The 16712-nt window shown below is 47.2% G+C and overlaps 1 pseudogene; it reads left to right on the forward strand.

The window, feature by feature from the left end:
* The first annotated feature begins 5372 nt into the window (after positions 1-5372).
* Positions 5373-12645, forward strand: LOC146811359 (28S ribosomal RNA; annotated as a pseudogene).
* The last annotated feature ends 4067 nt before the right edge of the window (positions 12646-16712 follow it).

Consider the following 16712-nt stretch of genomic DNA (forward strand, 5'->3'; position numbering starts at 1 on the left):
TCAAAGCAGCCGTGATATGTTGTCACAAAGTTTGAACTCAAGATGAACTATGCATCAGCATTCTGAATTATCTGAAGGTGTGCTAGGAGAAACTTTGGGACACAAAGCTAGTTCCCATCTTGTATGTGAAATGAATCCCTGTGTAACTGTTTTGACTCTGGAGGACAAGAAAAGAATGCACTTTCTTCTAGTTTCAATAATGAAAAAATAGAAAGGGTACTTTGCCAATCAGTGGAGTTGGAGAGAGCTGAGCATCAACTAGAAATCCAGGACTGCTGAAAGAGGGCACTGGTGTAGGAAGTGAACCTAGATTAGAGGGACAGAAAGTAGGGTTTTGGAATAAGGAGGGGCTTGAATGTGATGCCAGATGTCCAGCTGCCAAACTCCAGCATGCACTGTGTGCACCTTCTGGCGGGGCACGAAAATCAGCATTGAGCCTGATAATGAAATTAGTGTCACCTAAGTGCATCTAATAGCTGCATTTGAAAGACGGGTTAAGGGTGGCAAAGGGTCCAGGTAGATGTTGAATGGAGCGGGGTTTTATGAAGAACCCAGAGGAACACCACTAGGAAGAATTCTGAGATGGACAAAAAGAAAAGAGGAAGATACAAAGCCTGGGTTATATTCTTCAGGAATGGCTTTAGTCACCTTAGTGTCAAGACTTGGACATGCATCCTGGGAAGTCTAGAAAGCAGGATGGATGGTCAACATTGTCAAGCAAATCCAAAGATACAAAAGAATCAAGTGTGAGACTACCAACATTCACATCAATATGAATGTCAACCAGGATGTCTACTAGGATTGATTCCTTCTTAAATGAAGGGTGAAAACCAACCTCAGGACTGAGAACATTCTGAAGATCTGGAGATATGTGTGGTGGTGGCTTTCCTCATATTGGTTGAAAGAGATATGGAGTGGGAGTATGCAATAGTTTTTTTTAAATTGAAAATATATAAGTGCCCGTATTCAGTGCTTAATTTGAGCCGGTGGGTGACGGTGGGGGCCATCAGAACTTATTTTTGGGGACTGGCACTTATTTCCCCGCATGAGATATTTACTGAATGCAAGAGAGGGGAATACACATAGATTGGAAAAATGGAGGAATAAAACGATGGCAAAATTGTCACAAAGTAAGAAAGCAGGAACCTGCAAGAGTAAGAAAAAAGGGCAGGGAGTGTCTGACAGTCAATTAAAGACTACCAACCTTGGTATTTGACGCACCGAGGTTTAATTGCACCAGCTTCTGAGCAGAGCTTTGGGCAGCAGCACTTTTTCTTTCACAAACTAAGCACTGCCCTTATTCACTATCGCTGTTTGCTACTGAGAAGTGTGAGTACTCTCCCATTAAAAATATTGCACCATTTCTGAGAAGTGTTGGTACTCTCAGTTTCAAATTATAGAACTAGAGGTACTGAGAAGTTGATAGAGAATGCCAATTTAAGGTACTTGGGCCCAGGATTGACTCAGATTGATTGAATTATAATTTATATAGGGCAATGTTTCCCAGATAAGGGTGACCTGGTGCTAAGATCACAGAAATCTGAAAATGAGCTGATTAAAGAAGCTCATAGCAAAATTACAGAGGAACTAGGTTTAAGTTGTTTCCTAAATAAAAACTGAGAGTTGGTCATACAGAGTCTAAATGAATTTATTTTGAGGCCTTAGCTGTAAGGTAGCGAAAAGAACTGCTTCCAAGTCTCATTTTTGCCAATACGTGATGAATAGAAGATTAGTAGAAGCCGAGCATGAGTAAATGGGGTAAATACTAGGCTTGGGCGTATTTCATATTAGGGGTCCTTTACCACGCCTATATGGGTGGTGCAACATGTGCCATGCCAACATTACTGTTGACATTTTGAACTTAAAATAGATTAACAAAACACATCACAAGCTGCCCTGGAAATCCAAATGAGGGCTAATTTAAAGCTTGAATCCCCGTCAAGGCTCCAGGAAGGCTGATTCTTTCTCTTGAATGTCCCCCTCTGTCACTCAGTGTGCATGGATTACAAGAATAGGTAGTGTTCAGGAAGGCCCAGGGACCTGGCTTCTGTGTGCCTTGCCGCAAAGTACCCAGGATGGGGACCTGCAGGTCTGGATAGGCTTCTCCTGCTTGCCTAGGATAGGAAGCTGTTACCGAGTCCCTGGTGGAAGCCCGCAGATGGGCTTTTCCTGTCAAAGTGTCCAGGACAGGGTCCCGCAGGCCCAAGGAGGTCTACCCTGCTTGTCTGGTCTTATACCCGCTGACAGGGCACTGGAGGGTCCTGGGGTGGAAGACCTCTGCAATGGGCTCTATTTCCTTGCCCACCTTTTGTCAGAGTGTCACTGACAGGGCCCCGCAGGCCTGGGGAGGCCTCCCCAACTTTTACGGGTTCAGAAGCTCTGACCAGACCCCTGAACAGAGCTCCGGTGGGCCCAAAGGTGGAAGCCCCAGGCCCTGGGCACCCTTCTCCAGCCCACCTTGTCGCTAAGTGCCATGGACAGAGTCCCACAGGCACAGGGAGTCCTCCCCTCCTTGCCTGGAATAAGAAGCTCTGCTTGGGCCCCGGGTTGGAGCTCTGGTGGGTCATGGGTTGGAATCCCCTGGACCTGGATCCCTTCTCCAGCTCGCCATGTTGCAAAGTGCACAGAACTGGAGCCCACTGGCCCTGGAAGGTCTCCCCTGCTTTTCTGTTTTCAGAAGCTCTGACTGGGCCGTGAGTCAGAGCCCTGGCAGGCCCTTGGGTTGAATTCTGAGGCCCCAGGCTCCCTTCTCTGGCTTGATGTGTCACAAAGTGCCCGAAATGGGGATCCCAGAATAAAAAGCTGTGACCGGGCCCGGGTCAGAGCTCAAGGGGGCCCTTGGGATGGAAGACCCTGGCCCTGGATATCTTCTCCAGCTCACTATGTTGCAACATGCACGAAACTAGGGCCCACAGGCCCTGGAAGTTCCGCCCCCTGCTTGTCCATGTTCACAAGCTCTGACCGGGCCCCGGTCAGAGCCCCGGCAGGTACTAGATTGAAGCCCCAGGCTCCCTCTCTGGGCCAATGTGTCGCAATGTGCCCAAGACGAGGTCCTACAGGCCTGGAGAGGCCTCCCCTGCTTGCCCATGATAAGAAAATCTGACTGGGCCTCAGGGCAGAGCTCCGGCAGGCCCTGGTCGGAAGCCCCTGGCCCTCGGCTCCCTTCTCCAGCCCGTGGTGTGACAAAGTGCCCAGGGCGGGGCTGCAAGGGCTGGGTAGGTTGCTTCTGCTTGTCTGGGTTCAGAAGCTCTGACCAGGCCCTGGGCCAGACCTCCATAACCCCCCCCCCCCCACCTTCCATAGCCCCTTTCCTGATAACCATCTAGAGATCCGAGAATTCGGGCCTTAGAGTCCCTGTGCCCTTTAAGGTTTGCGGAATCCTGTTTCAGAAGTCATGGTGGGACCAGATGGCTGTCCTTTGAGTCCAGGCACCTGGTCACTCCAAACCCCAGATATCTGGGTGGACGAGATGAGTACCTATGTCGTGCCCAGTTGGCCGGGCTGCGCTGGAAGTTCTGATGAAAGCTCATTTGAGTCTTTAAGCCCAGACAGGGCTAAATGATAGTGTGTGCATTTTCTCCAATGACCCCCTCTGTTACATGGCATGCACAGATAATGAGAAAGGGGGTAACCTTCCACTGAATTAGCAGGAAGAGGGTTCCTTGGGCCCTCTCCTTTTCCAGTCATTCTCACCCGGGTGCTACCTTGGCCAGGGCAGTGACCCAGAATCCCCAGGGCGCTTGAGCCTGCAGCTGCCATCTAGCCCTGTCAGATGGGCTTTTCCTCCAAGTGTTGCTTCCTGGAGAGCAGGCAGGGATGCAAAGTTGATATCCCCATGCATGGCGACCTGCTCGAGGGGGAGGTGGGTGGTTTAACCAGTATTGTTCTGTGATGGCTGGGTTGATCTGGAAGTCCCGATGATGGCTCATTTGACTCTCCAGTCCAAGCCAGGGCTCCAGGAGGTTGGATGTGTTCACTATGACGGCCCCTTTTCACTCAGTGTGCATGAATTACAAGAAAGATAGGTAGCCTTTCTCGGGATTATTAGAGACAAGGCATAACGGACCCCATTTTCTGACTGTCTTTCTCTCCAAAAGCTGCAAGGGCCTGGGCTAGCTTGATCTGGCGTCCCAGGGGCAGAGTCTCCGGTGGTCTTCCACCTCTGTCCAATGGGCCTTTCTTCTGAGCCCTGCTTCCTGGAGAGCAGGAAGGGATGTAAAGCCAGCACTGTATTTTGGTTGATTAGGTTCAGGAGCTCTGACCTGACCCTGGGACAAAGTGTCAGCTGGCCCAAGGATGGAAGCCCCTGGGCTCCCTTCATGACCCACTATGTCGCAAGGTGCCTGGAATTGGGTCCTGAAGGCCCGTGGAGGTCTCCCTTACTTGTCTGGGTTCAGAAGCTGTCACTGGGCCCTAGGTCAGAAGTGTTTTAGCCCCACACCCATTAGCTCCTTGCCTTATTCCCAGCTCAGGCTCCGAGAACCCGGGCCATAGAGTTTCTGTCCTATCCAAGGGCGAACACATTACTTTAAAAAAATAAGACACAGTGCAATCAGATGGCCGTCCTTTGAGTTCTGGTCTCTGATTGTGTGCCATGTGTTCCGATAGGGCGTCCAGATGCCTGGGCTACCCTAGAAGTCCCAAAGAGGGCCCGGCCCTCCCCTTGTGTGTCTTAGCCAGTAGTGCTGTCTGTGGCTGCTGGTTGCTTAGGTGAGGACCAGGCATGTGGTGGGCTCCTCCTCCTGGGAGGACCCAACTGACAGGCAATGCCCCGGACCCTCTGGGAGAGGCATGATACGAGAGACAGCCCTCCCAATAGGAACCCCATGCTCACTCAGCACGCACCTGGGGGTCACCGAATTGCAGTGCCTCCCAGGGCTGAAACCCCTATGAAGGACTTGCCACTTGGACCCTCTCAAGCCCAATCTCAGCCTTCCCAGGTTTTGAGTGACTGAGGAGTGGTCTGTCTTGGGTGGCAGGGCAGCCTGAATAAGAAGGAGCCAGGGTCATGAGGGAACCCTGGCTCCTCTTGGTGACAATACCATGGCCTCTCGAAACCAGAGCGAACTGCTCCGAGGAGTGGAAGTAGATACTGCCCCCAGCCACTCGAGCTTCCAGGCATGTACCGGAAGCGGGTGAGTTGCTTTGATGGTATAAGGTACTTGGCTCTTCTCCCCTTGGTGCCTCCCACCAGGGCAAGGAGGTACCCCCAGCCCGATGGGATGCCTTGGGGCTGCTGCCTAAGCTGGGCATGTGCAGGGACTGAGCCCTTGCTTCCATCGGCCCTGGTGGTTGGCAGATGGCTAATGTGCAGATGCCCCCTTCTGCTACCCATCAAATTGGCTTGTTCTCCATGCATTGGCATCCCACTATGACCTTAGATCAGACATAGAGGCCCACTGAATTTAAGCATATTACTAAGTGGAGGAAACTAAAGTAACCATGGTTCCCTCAGTATTATCGAATGAAGAGGGAAGAGCCCAGTGCCATATCCCAACCTAGCGGTGGGTGCGGGAAAGAAGGCTGACTCCCCTGTATCACTCAGGGGGCCCAAGTCCTTTTGATCGAGCCTCACCCCATAGATGGTGTTAGGTGGGTAATGGCCCCGGGTGCACCAGGACTGGGTCTTCTTCAAGCCCTGTTGCTTGGGAATGCAGCCCAAAGCGAGTGGTAAACTCCATCTAAGGTTAAATATGGGTACGAGACCGATAGCCAACAAGTACTGTAAGGGAAAGTTGAAAAGAACTTTGAAGAGTGAGTTTAAAAGGGCATGAAACTGTTGAGAGGTAAGTCGCTCAGGAGGGTGGATACCCTCAGTGAGGCCATCGCCTGGGTACACCCAGCCTGCAGGGTGCCTTTACTCTGTGCTAATGTGCTTCAACTGGTTCTGGATCAACTGCAAAGGCTTCAGAGGGGCAGGGGGCTCTCTGCTTTGGTAGAAAGTGTTACAGGACCCCTAGCAGCAGCTTCGCCATGTCTGTGGGCCTGAGGGAGATTGCCTGCTTCTGTACCCTCGTCCCACAAACTGGCCCAGCCCTATTGGGATGTGCTAATGCGGGGAAGGCAGACGGGGCCCACTGATGACTATTGACTGGGGCAGACTGTGCACATGTACCCTGACTGAGTTCCGCTGCCAGGTGAAGAGGCCCATGCTGGGTGCCAGGTCTCTGCAGTGATGTTGGTTACCCACCTGACTCAATCTTGAAACACAGACCAAGGAGTCTAACACAATCGAGAGTCGGAGTGCATATCGAAAGCCTGTGGTGCAATGAAGGTGGGGGATGGTGTGTGCCGGCTGAGATCCTGCTGAATCATTGCGGCAGGTGCTCCACCTGCCCCTCTCGCTGACTCTGTCGGGGAGGTAGAACATAAGTGTGTGTGATAGGACCTAAAAGATGGTGAACTATGCCTGGGCAGTGCAAAGCCAATTTGTATGTTAGGATCACTATGGACCTCTGGTGGAGGTCCATAGTGATCCTAACATACAAATTGGCCGTCCGACCTGAGTGCAGGGGCGAAAGATGAATCAAACCCTCTAGTAGCTGCTTCCCTCCAAAGTTTCCCTCAGGATAGTTGGTGCTCGGAAACCTAGGTTTTATCTGGTAAAGTTAATGAGTAGAGGTCATAGGATTGAAACTTATTATCAAACTTTAAATGGGTAAAAAGCCTGGTTTGCTGCACGGAGCTGGGCATCGAATGCTAATGACTAGTGTGCCACTTTAGGTAAGCAGAACTGGCACTGTGGGATGAACAGAATAGTGGGTTAATGCGCATGATGCTGACACTCATCAGACCCCAGAACTCATACCCTCCATTGCCAATGATCCAGCGCGAGACCGGGGAGAAAAAGAAAGGGTACAAATTTACAATTATTCCTCCCTGCGTCGCAGACCCGACGTCACACTAGCTCATTCATACACGCATTCATTGGTGGGGCCCATAACACCAACATTCACACTTCTCCAAACTCACAAGTCTGCACACAGGAGGGATGATGATTTCATGCTGGACATGTGGGGGGGTACCTTATTCCCTATAGGGAAGAAAAAGTTATTTACAGAATATACATTAGCATTCGCCACCTATAGATTCCTAATCCTAAACATCAAGGCACTCCACCACTTGGTCGATGGACCAATTAGTTGGATTGGTTGATTGTGATTTAGAACCAGCTAAAACACATTTAAGACTTAGAATCCTTTACTCTTTTCATTGAATAACCACTAACTCGTAATTTCTGTTAATTATATTTGTTTATCTAAATATTATTTGCAATTAAAATTAGCATTTTTCATTTAATCAAAGTTTAGAGTTTTGTTCATTTCGCATGACATTATATTTACCTATTCTTGCTATCTGGATTTTCTCTAATTCATTTGGGTCTGCATAACCGAATTTAGCCGTTAATTGTCCAAATAAAGCAGGCCAAAGCTCAAAGTCTGAAGGTTCTTTGCTCAGCACGTTACAGTCCCAAAGATCTCCATAGGACCAGAAATCGTGCAAGCATCTGTCATCGCCTGTGGGGTCGATAGGGGTGTGCAGTCATCCAAACCGCCGAATGCCAGAGCCCCTCCCTATTCTACTACTCGTTTATAATAAATTTCGGGATAACATGAAACATTTTTAGGCTAAGAAAGACGGTGATTGGTTCATTGGGGAACGTCCGATTTTTATTCTAATAGGTTCTCATGGATTTTGCCGGTTCATTTCCTCTGTTAGTGTTGCCTTTATGCAACAATGTTGAAGGTTTGCTTGTATGTCCCAATTGTTCATTAAAATCAGTTTTTACTGACTGAAGTTTGGCAGTCCACCAAGTTCCTATCCTTGACCAGCAACATTGCAAACTGAGGTCATCGGGAAGTTCACGGAGCCATCCGAGTCTGCGCAGTAGGCATCGCGCTCACGAGACGGTGGCCACTTCTGAACTCCATTTTGGACGCCATTTATAGGTAGGCCTGAATGTCAACTTAAGCGAAACAAACACAAAAGAATAATTAATACGAGGAAATTAAAATTCTAATGTTAAACCCTCACTAATCCCTTTTTGTATTAATATTTTCCTTGCATATAGCGACATTTAAAGCAATAATATTCACCTATAGGATCCAAACAGGAACGCAAACGTCACTTAAGCAACATAAATCATGCGATATCTAATTACCACACGTACTACTATTAATATGCGTACATATTTTAGTTATTAGAATTATTTTGCCATGCAAATAGCAATTTCCCACGTATAATTGGTGTATGCAAATGGTTGGTTTAGTTCAACACTGCAAACCGTTAGTAAATTTTAATAAGTAGGTTATATAATTAGTATTTTCATACAAAATAGAGGAGGTATAAAAATGTTTGCTTTACCTGCTCCATCACCAGCACTGCTAAGCAGGAGCTAAGCTGTGATGAGTGGAACAGCTACTGCAATGATCATGGAAACCCGGGGTGTGGGCCCGGGTGAAGCCACTGCAGTTGCAGACCTTGGTGGTAATGCCAATTATTCAAGCAAGAACTTTTGAGGCTGAAGTGGAGAAGGATTCAATGTGAACAGCAGTAGTACATGGGTGAGTCAGTCCTAAGAGGTGGGCAAGTGAAGTTCAGAAGGGGCGGGTGATGGCTTCCGTTGCCCTCGGCTGATTGAAAGGGAGCCGGGTGAAGATCTCTAAAACCTGAGTGGTGGAGACAGGCATCTTCGTGGTGTCCAGTGGGGTAACGCAAACAATCTTGGAGGAGACAATTGGAGCACGGGGAAGAGTTCTTTTTTATTTATGAAGGGCAGAGCACCCTGGAATGGGTTCACTCCTAGAGAGGAGCCTGAGCCTAGGAAAACATTGCAGTTCCAGTGGCATCTGGTGACCTCTCGCTGGTCCTTGAAAATCTGAGGGAGATGGTGTCAATCTCACACTGGGCCATACCCATATCCACAGCAGGTCCCCAAGGTTAACAGGATCTGGCATGTTGGAACAATATAGGTAAGGGAAGTTGTCAAGTAAGTTCAGTAACTTCAGGATAAGGATTGGCTCTAAGGGCTGGGTAAGTCAGGCTGGAGTGCGAATCGGGACTGGATTCGCACCGTGGATGACTGAGGTGTTGCCTTCTGAGGCTGCGGTGAGCCTGGATCAGAGGTGGGCCATTCCTGTGGATTGCCCCAGCTGTGGTGGTTGACTCTCCGCGTGCCCGTTCTTGAGGAGCAGGGACAGCGTTCCGCTTCGGCCTGCACATAGGAGCTGACTTAGAACTAGTGTGGACCAGGGAAATCCGAATGTTCAACCAAAACAAAGCAATGTGAAGGCCCAAGGTGGGTGTTGACAAAATGTGATTTGTGCCCAGTGCTCTGAATGCCAAAGTGAAGAAATTCAATGAAGCGCGGGTAAGCAACGGGTGTAACTATGACTCTCTTAACTTCTTCTCAGTCGTAGTGGCCTTTACCTCCAGAAAATAGGAGAGGTAGGTGGAAGGGGCCAAGGGGAAGGACCCAGGTGTCACTAAAAGAGGAAAACTATGTCCACCCTCCTGGGGTCATGTTTTAAAGGATCCTGCAAGCCATGTTGGGGTGGGTAGGAGCCGGGGGCCAGAGAGCAGAGGAAAGCTACAGGGACCCAGCAGCCCAATCCTAACACACTCATTCAGACATACATACATCCTACAAGTCCCACAGCCTGTCCCCCATACACCACTAGAGCCGCACTCCATCAATTGATACAGGTTAACTGGATGACACCTGTGAGAGGGGGAAATTAAGCATGATCAGGTGGTCTCTCATGGAGAGACGGGGAGTTCCTCCTCTTCTTCCGCCTCACGATAATCTCCCACATGATCCACCATCTCACTCCACCTCTCAAGGTCTCTCTCCGCATGTTGGACACTCCGGTGGTGCACTTACTAATTGTTTAACTTAACACGCAAAATGCAGTGCATTGCATAACCCATATTTCATTTCTATTAGAACAATGTTTAAAGAATATTTATTTGTTTGACACTCAAAGTTTATAATAGTAAAAAATGTTTAGAGTTGAATCATAGAATTAGAAATAGTTAAATGTTCATGACTTAGATTTATTACCACAATAGTTGTGTGTGTGTGAAGTTATATATATATATATATATATATAAATATAGAGTGCGGCTCAATTCCTTTCCGCAAGGAGACGGTGTTGTTAATATATATATATATATACATATATATATCTGTACGCTACGAAGGTCTCCAACCTGTACAAGGTTAAATCATTTAATGTATGGACGGAAGTCCCCGTCCTGATATCTTTCACAGTTCACATCATCACGTTGCCTGACGCGCTTTGAAACCGATAGCTTCTTCCTCAGAGGCTGATGAGAGAAATGTGCATTGCACGGAACTGCCAACTGTTCACTCCTCACAGATCACATGTCTCTTGATGGGCCGTCCCTATGGAACTGTGCAAGGAATTGTGGGTCAGGTAGTTCCGAAAATTTAAAACCTTGTATAGATGCACCAATGTGCTGCTGAATTCATTCCAAACCCTCAGACGGGTCTCGGGAAGCTGCCCCTTCCTTCTCTCCGTGCTGTAGTCCCACATCAGTGGCTTAGTAAGTAAATGCAACGTGGTCCCCTAGATTAGCGGTGTTGGTGCTCCTCGGCGGCTTGGAGTGCCGCCAAAAATATACGCTACAAAGGTCTCCAACCTGTAAGGAGCACTCTTGACCCAGCACAAGGTTAAATCCTTTAATGTATGGAAGGCAGTCCCCGTCCTGATATCTTTCACAGTTCACATCATCACGTTGCCTGACGCGTTTCAAAGCCGATAGCTTCTTCCTCAGAGGCTGATGAGAGAAATGCGCATTGCACGGAACTGCCAACTGTTCACTCTTCACAAATCACATGTCCCTTGATGGGCTGTCCTTATGGAACTGTGCAATGTTGGTCAGGTAGTTCCGAAAAATTTAAACCTTGTATAGATGCGCCAATGTCCTGCTGAATTCATTTCAAACCCTCAGATGGGTCTCAGAAAGTGGTCCCCTTCCTTCTCTCTGTTGTGGAGTCCCACATAAGTGGCTTAGTAAATACATGCCACGTGGTCCCCTAGATTATCGGGGTTGGTGCTCCTCGGCGGCTTGGAGTGCCGCCAAAAATGTACGCTACGAAGGTCTCCAACCTGTAAGGAGCACTCTTGACCCAGCACAAGGTTAAATCCTTTAATGTATGGAAGGCAGTCCCCGTCCTGATATCTTTCACAGTTCACATCATCACGTTGCCTGACGCGTTTCGAAGCTGATAGCTTCTTCCTCAGAGGCTGATGAGAGAAATGCGCATTGCACAGAACTGCCAAATGTTCACTCCTCACAAGTCACATGTCCCTTGATGGGCTGTCCTTATGGAACTGTGCAAGGAATTGGAGTCAGGTATTTCCAAAAAATTAAAACCTTGTATAGATGCGTCAATGTGCTGCTGAATTCATTCCAAACCCTCTGATGGGTCTCGGGAAGCAGTCCCCTTCCTTCTCTCCGTGCTGTAGTCCCACATAAGTGGTTTAGTAAATACATGCCACGTGGTCCCCTAGATTAGCGTGGTGGTATGAGAATAACCAAATGCCGCGTCATCTAATTAGAATCCCACTCTCCCTCCCTACTACGTAGCGAAATCACAGCCAAGGGAACCGGCTTGACAGAATCAGGGGAAAGAAGTCCGTAATAAGTTTGACTCTAGCCTGGCACTGTGAAGAGATCTGAGAGGGGTAGGATAATTGGGAGACCCTCTGGCTGCCGGTGAAATACCACAACTTTTATTGTTTATTTCACTTACCTAGTGAGGCGGGGTGAGGCCCATGGGGCTCTCGCTTCTGGCTGCATGCGTCCAACACCTGCTGGTCATGACCCACTCTGGGGACTGTTGCAGGTGAGGAGTTTGACTGGGGCAGTATATCTGTCAAACAATAACACAGGTGTCCGAAAGTGAGCTCAGGGTAGACAGAAACCTCCTGCGGAACAGAAGGGCAAAAGCTTGCTTAATCTCGATTTTCAGTATGAATACAGACCGCGAAAGAGGGCCTTACAATCCTTTTGACTTTGGGTTTCAAGCAGGTGGTGTCAGAAAAGTTACAACAATGATAACTGGCTTGTGGCAGCCATATGTTCATAGCGATGTTGCTTTTTGATCCTTTGATGTCTGGTCTTCCTATCACTGTGAAGCAGAATTAACTAAGCGTTGGATTGTTCACCCGCTGATAGGGAATGTGAGCTCGGTTTAGACTGTCGTGAGACAGGTTAGTTTTACTCTATGGATTATGTGTTGTTGCAATAGTAATCCTGCACAGTACGAGAGGAACCACAAGTTAAGACATTTTCTGTATGTACTTGGCTGAGGAGCCACTAGGGCGAAGCTACTGTTTGTGGGATTGTGACTATTCACCTATAGGTCAGAACCCCCCTAAACCATAACCATAAGCCTTGTTGGCATAGGTTAGCCAGCCTCTGAACCGACGAGTAAGGCCCCTTGCTTGTGGATTGGAATGCGGATGGAAAGGGATCTCATCCATCACCCTTAGTGCACCACATGTTCATAGGGCACCTGGTGTTAAATCATTTGTAGACTAGATTTCTGTTTCCTCACGGGTTCTAAAAGCCCCCACTTTATTGGGGCTTAATAGTCGGGGAAAATGGCTTTCCAGGTGGGCCCAAGGGTAGATGGGACAGGCTGGGGCTTTCCCTCCTCATCTAACAGGCTCAGGCACCAGGAAGGTGGAAGGCACCAACCTGGGGCATCTTACCTAATGGACTGCGAGTGACAGTCCCTACCAAGAGCATGGTGGCTGCAGACTGGGGATGAGCCTTGTGCTCTTCCGGGGTGTGGAGCAGAGACGGGACTCAACGTGAAGGCCCAGGCCGATAATAGAGCAGGGTGGCATTGAACCAGGGAGGAGTCTAGAGCTCCTGCGGGTTGAAAAGCTCCTGTAATCCCCTATGAAAGGCAGGCAAAGTCATGGCTTTTACCTGGGAAGCCAGGGCTCCAGGTACCAGGCAGGGCCACCTTCCTTAAATAGCGCAGAGTGGTGTCAGATTGGGGAGGAATCTGGGGTTGTTGTTGGCTGAACAGCTCCCATAATATCCCATGAGAGGAGGGCAAAGCCATGGCTTTCACCTGGGAAGCCAGGTTTCGAGGCTCCGGGCATGGCCACCTTCCCTACCCGGAGCAGGGCGGCGGCGGACCAGGGAGGAGTCTGGGGCTCCTGCAGTCTGAACAGTTCCTCTAATCCTCAGTGAGATGTGGGCAAAGGCACAGCTTTTGCCTGGGAAACCAGGGCTCCAAGCACCTGACAGGGCCAGCTTTCCTACCCGGGCCAGGAGGTTTTCAGACTGGGATGGAGTTTGAGACTCCTGCAAGCCGAACAGGTTCCCTAAGCCCCCCATTGAAGGCCCGGTCTCCGCAGGCCGGTGGTTTCAGCCGGCAGGCAGAGCCACCTAGCCTATTCAGGCAGGGTTGGGCCCCACCAACAAGATTTTGCCATGTTTCAAGATGTCCACCAGTTAGTGTGTCAGCTTTGTGTGGGCAAAAACGTCACCGGTGATGTTTCCTTCTCAATGCCGAACCAGCCGAAGGATGAGTATGGGTGTGCCAACTCACCAAACCATGTCACCAGCCCAGTCTTCCAAATTTAAATTACACCCAGGCCCAATAAATACCACTTGAAAAGATCCTGGATGTAATAGAGGCTTCCCCCATTTGAAGGTAGAATCAAAGGACTTTAAACATCAATCTTGTTTCAATGTTAGGATGTTGGGTCTGCTACTTGGGAGAACTGAGTTGCAATAATCCAATCTGGCCACAATGATGGCTTGGACAACCATTTTCCCACATTCCATAGGATTGAAAGGGATTTTATCTGGTTAGTTGTAATGTCCTTCTCCGTGGCCTCACAGACTCCACACTGGAACCCCTTAAGGGCATCCTACAAGTTGCAGCATGTCTTATCTACGTCCTGAAGAAATATGATCACATCACCCCCATTCTGACGGAATTGTGTTGGCTCCCCTTGCCGGGCCTCACCATCTTCAAAACCAGCTGCATCATTTACAGCGCCATCAAAACTAGCATCCCTGCTTATGTTGCAGACAAGCTTACCATTTCTGGTGGTTCTCTCCACACCTGCAGCCAGGACACCATCAAACGACAGGTCAAGAAGTGTAAAAAATTAAAAACAAGTCAGCACACCTTTATCATTTATGGCACCCATGATCTGGAACAACATATCCACCAGCACCCTACCAACACCGCTCCAATGTAGGCAAGCGTTGAAGACCCACCTCTTTAAAGAGCATTACATCACAATGTATTCAATGTCCACAAACCAATACCTCTCCTACCATTTGCTAACTTTATGGTTGTCTTTGTGCCTAAACAGTGCTCCGGCGCCTTTTGGTAGGTTCCCTCTATAGAAATTCTCCATAACTACATACATACTCCACACAGCTCCTGCCACTGATGCTAAATGTCATTGTCTTTACCAAAAAGGGGTTTGGGCTCCTATCAGCAAGGCTGAGCCCATTTAATAATAAACACCAAGAGAAATGCCAATACTGATCTTCCTTTTCTATATTATTTAGACAGGGAAACAATCAATGTGACCCGACGTTATCAATCCTTATTTCTTTATTTTTTAATTTTTAGAATGAAAGTTTTTTCAATTACTTTTTTCTAAACATTGTGAAAAATTATTTTCTGCAGTCAAACCATCACAATATATACAGAGACAAATCATTACAATTGTACATAAAGTATTACAAAAAACAAAAAATTATAAATCAAGACTGTTTGTCAACAAAACAAAACACATTTAAGACAGACAATGCACATAAACCCAGACAGGTAAAAATATCTATTTACAACATTTTGACCTTCTATTCAGGGTATGTTCCAAACAGTGTATGCAATCAACACAGAAAAAAACTCCAACCTGTTTTTTGGTACATTCAATTGTTTAATTTGCAACAAATACAATTATTGCGAAAAACAGGGATGGGTTTGTATTTAATAGCCACTGTTTAGAGAGAAACTGGTCGACGCGTTTCGAACCCCTTAAATAATCTTGGGGTTTTCTTCAGGACCACAAGAACTATGTCTTTACGAGATCAGCCGATCTCAACCAGTGTCACTATTTGCCACTATGAAAGTTTTTCTATTTGGTCAGATTATTCATTATCGTGATGCAGGCTGTTCTCTGTAGCCGTGTTTGAGGACTTTGTTTTTTAAGGGATGAACTTGCCCAAATCGAGTATATATTGTGATGGTTTGACTTCAGAAAATAATTTTTCACAATGTTTAGAAAAAAGTAATTGAAAAAACTTTAATTAAAATTAAAAAATAAAGAAATAAGGATTGATAACGTCGGGTCACATTGATTGGTTCCTTGTATCCCTGTCTAAATAATATAGAAAAAGAAAATGTCACTGTCAGCATTACTTATTAACAATCACACACAAATGTGTGAGGTTTTAGACTATACCTAGTCACTTCAAACTGAAGGGATGGCCTAAAAGTGGTAGTCTTATAATTTTTCAGAAGGTATATTAAATAGTTAAATTCTCCCATGAGATGCCCTGCTAAAGAAAATATAAACACGGCACCACCATGTTGTGAACACTCATAAATACATCAGTTTTTAGAAATATGTGCTGGTGATGAGCACCGGCAAACACTGACACAGATTAAGCTCTGGCTTAAGACCTTGAAGAGCAACAGGATCTGAGTCAAAGAGTACCTCTATCCTCCTGGAATAGAGAGGTTGAAAGTCTTTTTCAAACTGAGGTTGAACTTTATTCATTGTGCACCCAGTTCTTGATCTGAAATCAGAATCTGAGAGGGATCTGGTATCGGCACCTCTGGAGTAGGAAGGGGTACCAATAAGAGGCCAGTCAGTGAAGCTTGCAGCAAAGGAGTCGAGACACAGTCCGGAACTAGATGCATAGTGAACTGACTTCATCTAGGGTCAGTCAGGGGTAGGCCCGCACTTGGCAACCAAATTGGCGGGGACGACTGATTCACAGGATCTAGAGGTGTGCCAGAGGGATGCCGAAGATTTGAGAAGATGCAGCATGGCCTCCCTGAAGGCAGTGTTTGCTGTGGAGTCGATGTTGGCATTGGGAATTTAGAGTCCATCAGCTGTAGAAATTGAAACGGATCCGAGTCAGACATTAAAATTTGAGTCTGGCAATTTGAGCACTGATTAAGAGACTTCGAGGCCTGGAAGACATTTTTATTACACTGGAAAAATTAGAATAATTCCTGATTTTTGCATTAAGAGAAATTTCTAAAGTTACTTGAAATTTAGTAATTTTGCCTAATTTTTGCACACAATAGACTAGTTCATGCAGAAAATATCTTGCTCAAGCCAGTCTCCTGCCAGTATTTTGCGAAACATTTTGATCTAAGGTTTGCACTTGGATGAAAAAAGTCATGTGAGATACCCGCTCACCCTAATTTGCTCTAAAAGAGCAAGTTTGTGAAACCTTTGTGGAATTTCTTCCAAAACAATATACAATTTTGCCCACCATTAGAGGCCTTTCCAATGACTCTGTAACAGAAGCTTTGGGAATTTCAAGAAATGTGCTTAGATTTCTTGTGTTTTTTTCTTTGACTTGTCACTCAACTTAATTTTAGGCTTACTTCAATAGGCCAAACCAAGAACAGGGACCAGGAACAGCCTTGCAACTTGGAACAGCACTGACCCATTTTTTAT

Source organism: Triturus cristatus, chromosome 7, assembly GCF_964204655.1.
Source record: "Triturus cristatus chromosome 7, aTriCri1.1, whole genome shotgun sequence".
NCBI lineage: Eukaryota > Metazoa > Chordata > Amphibia > Caudata > Salamandridae > Triturus > Triturus cristatus.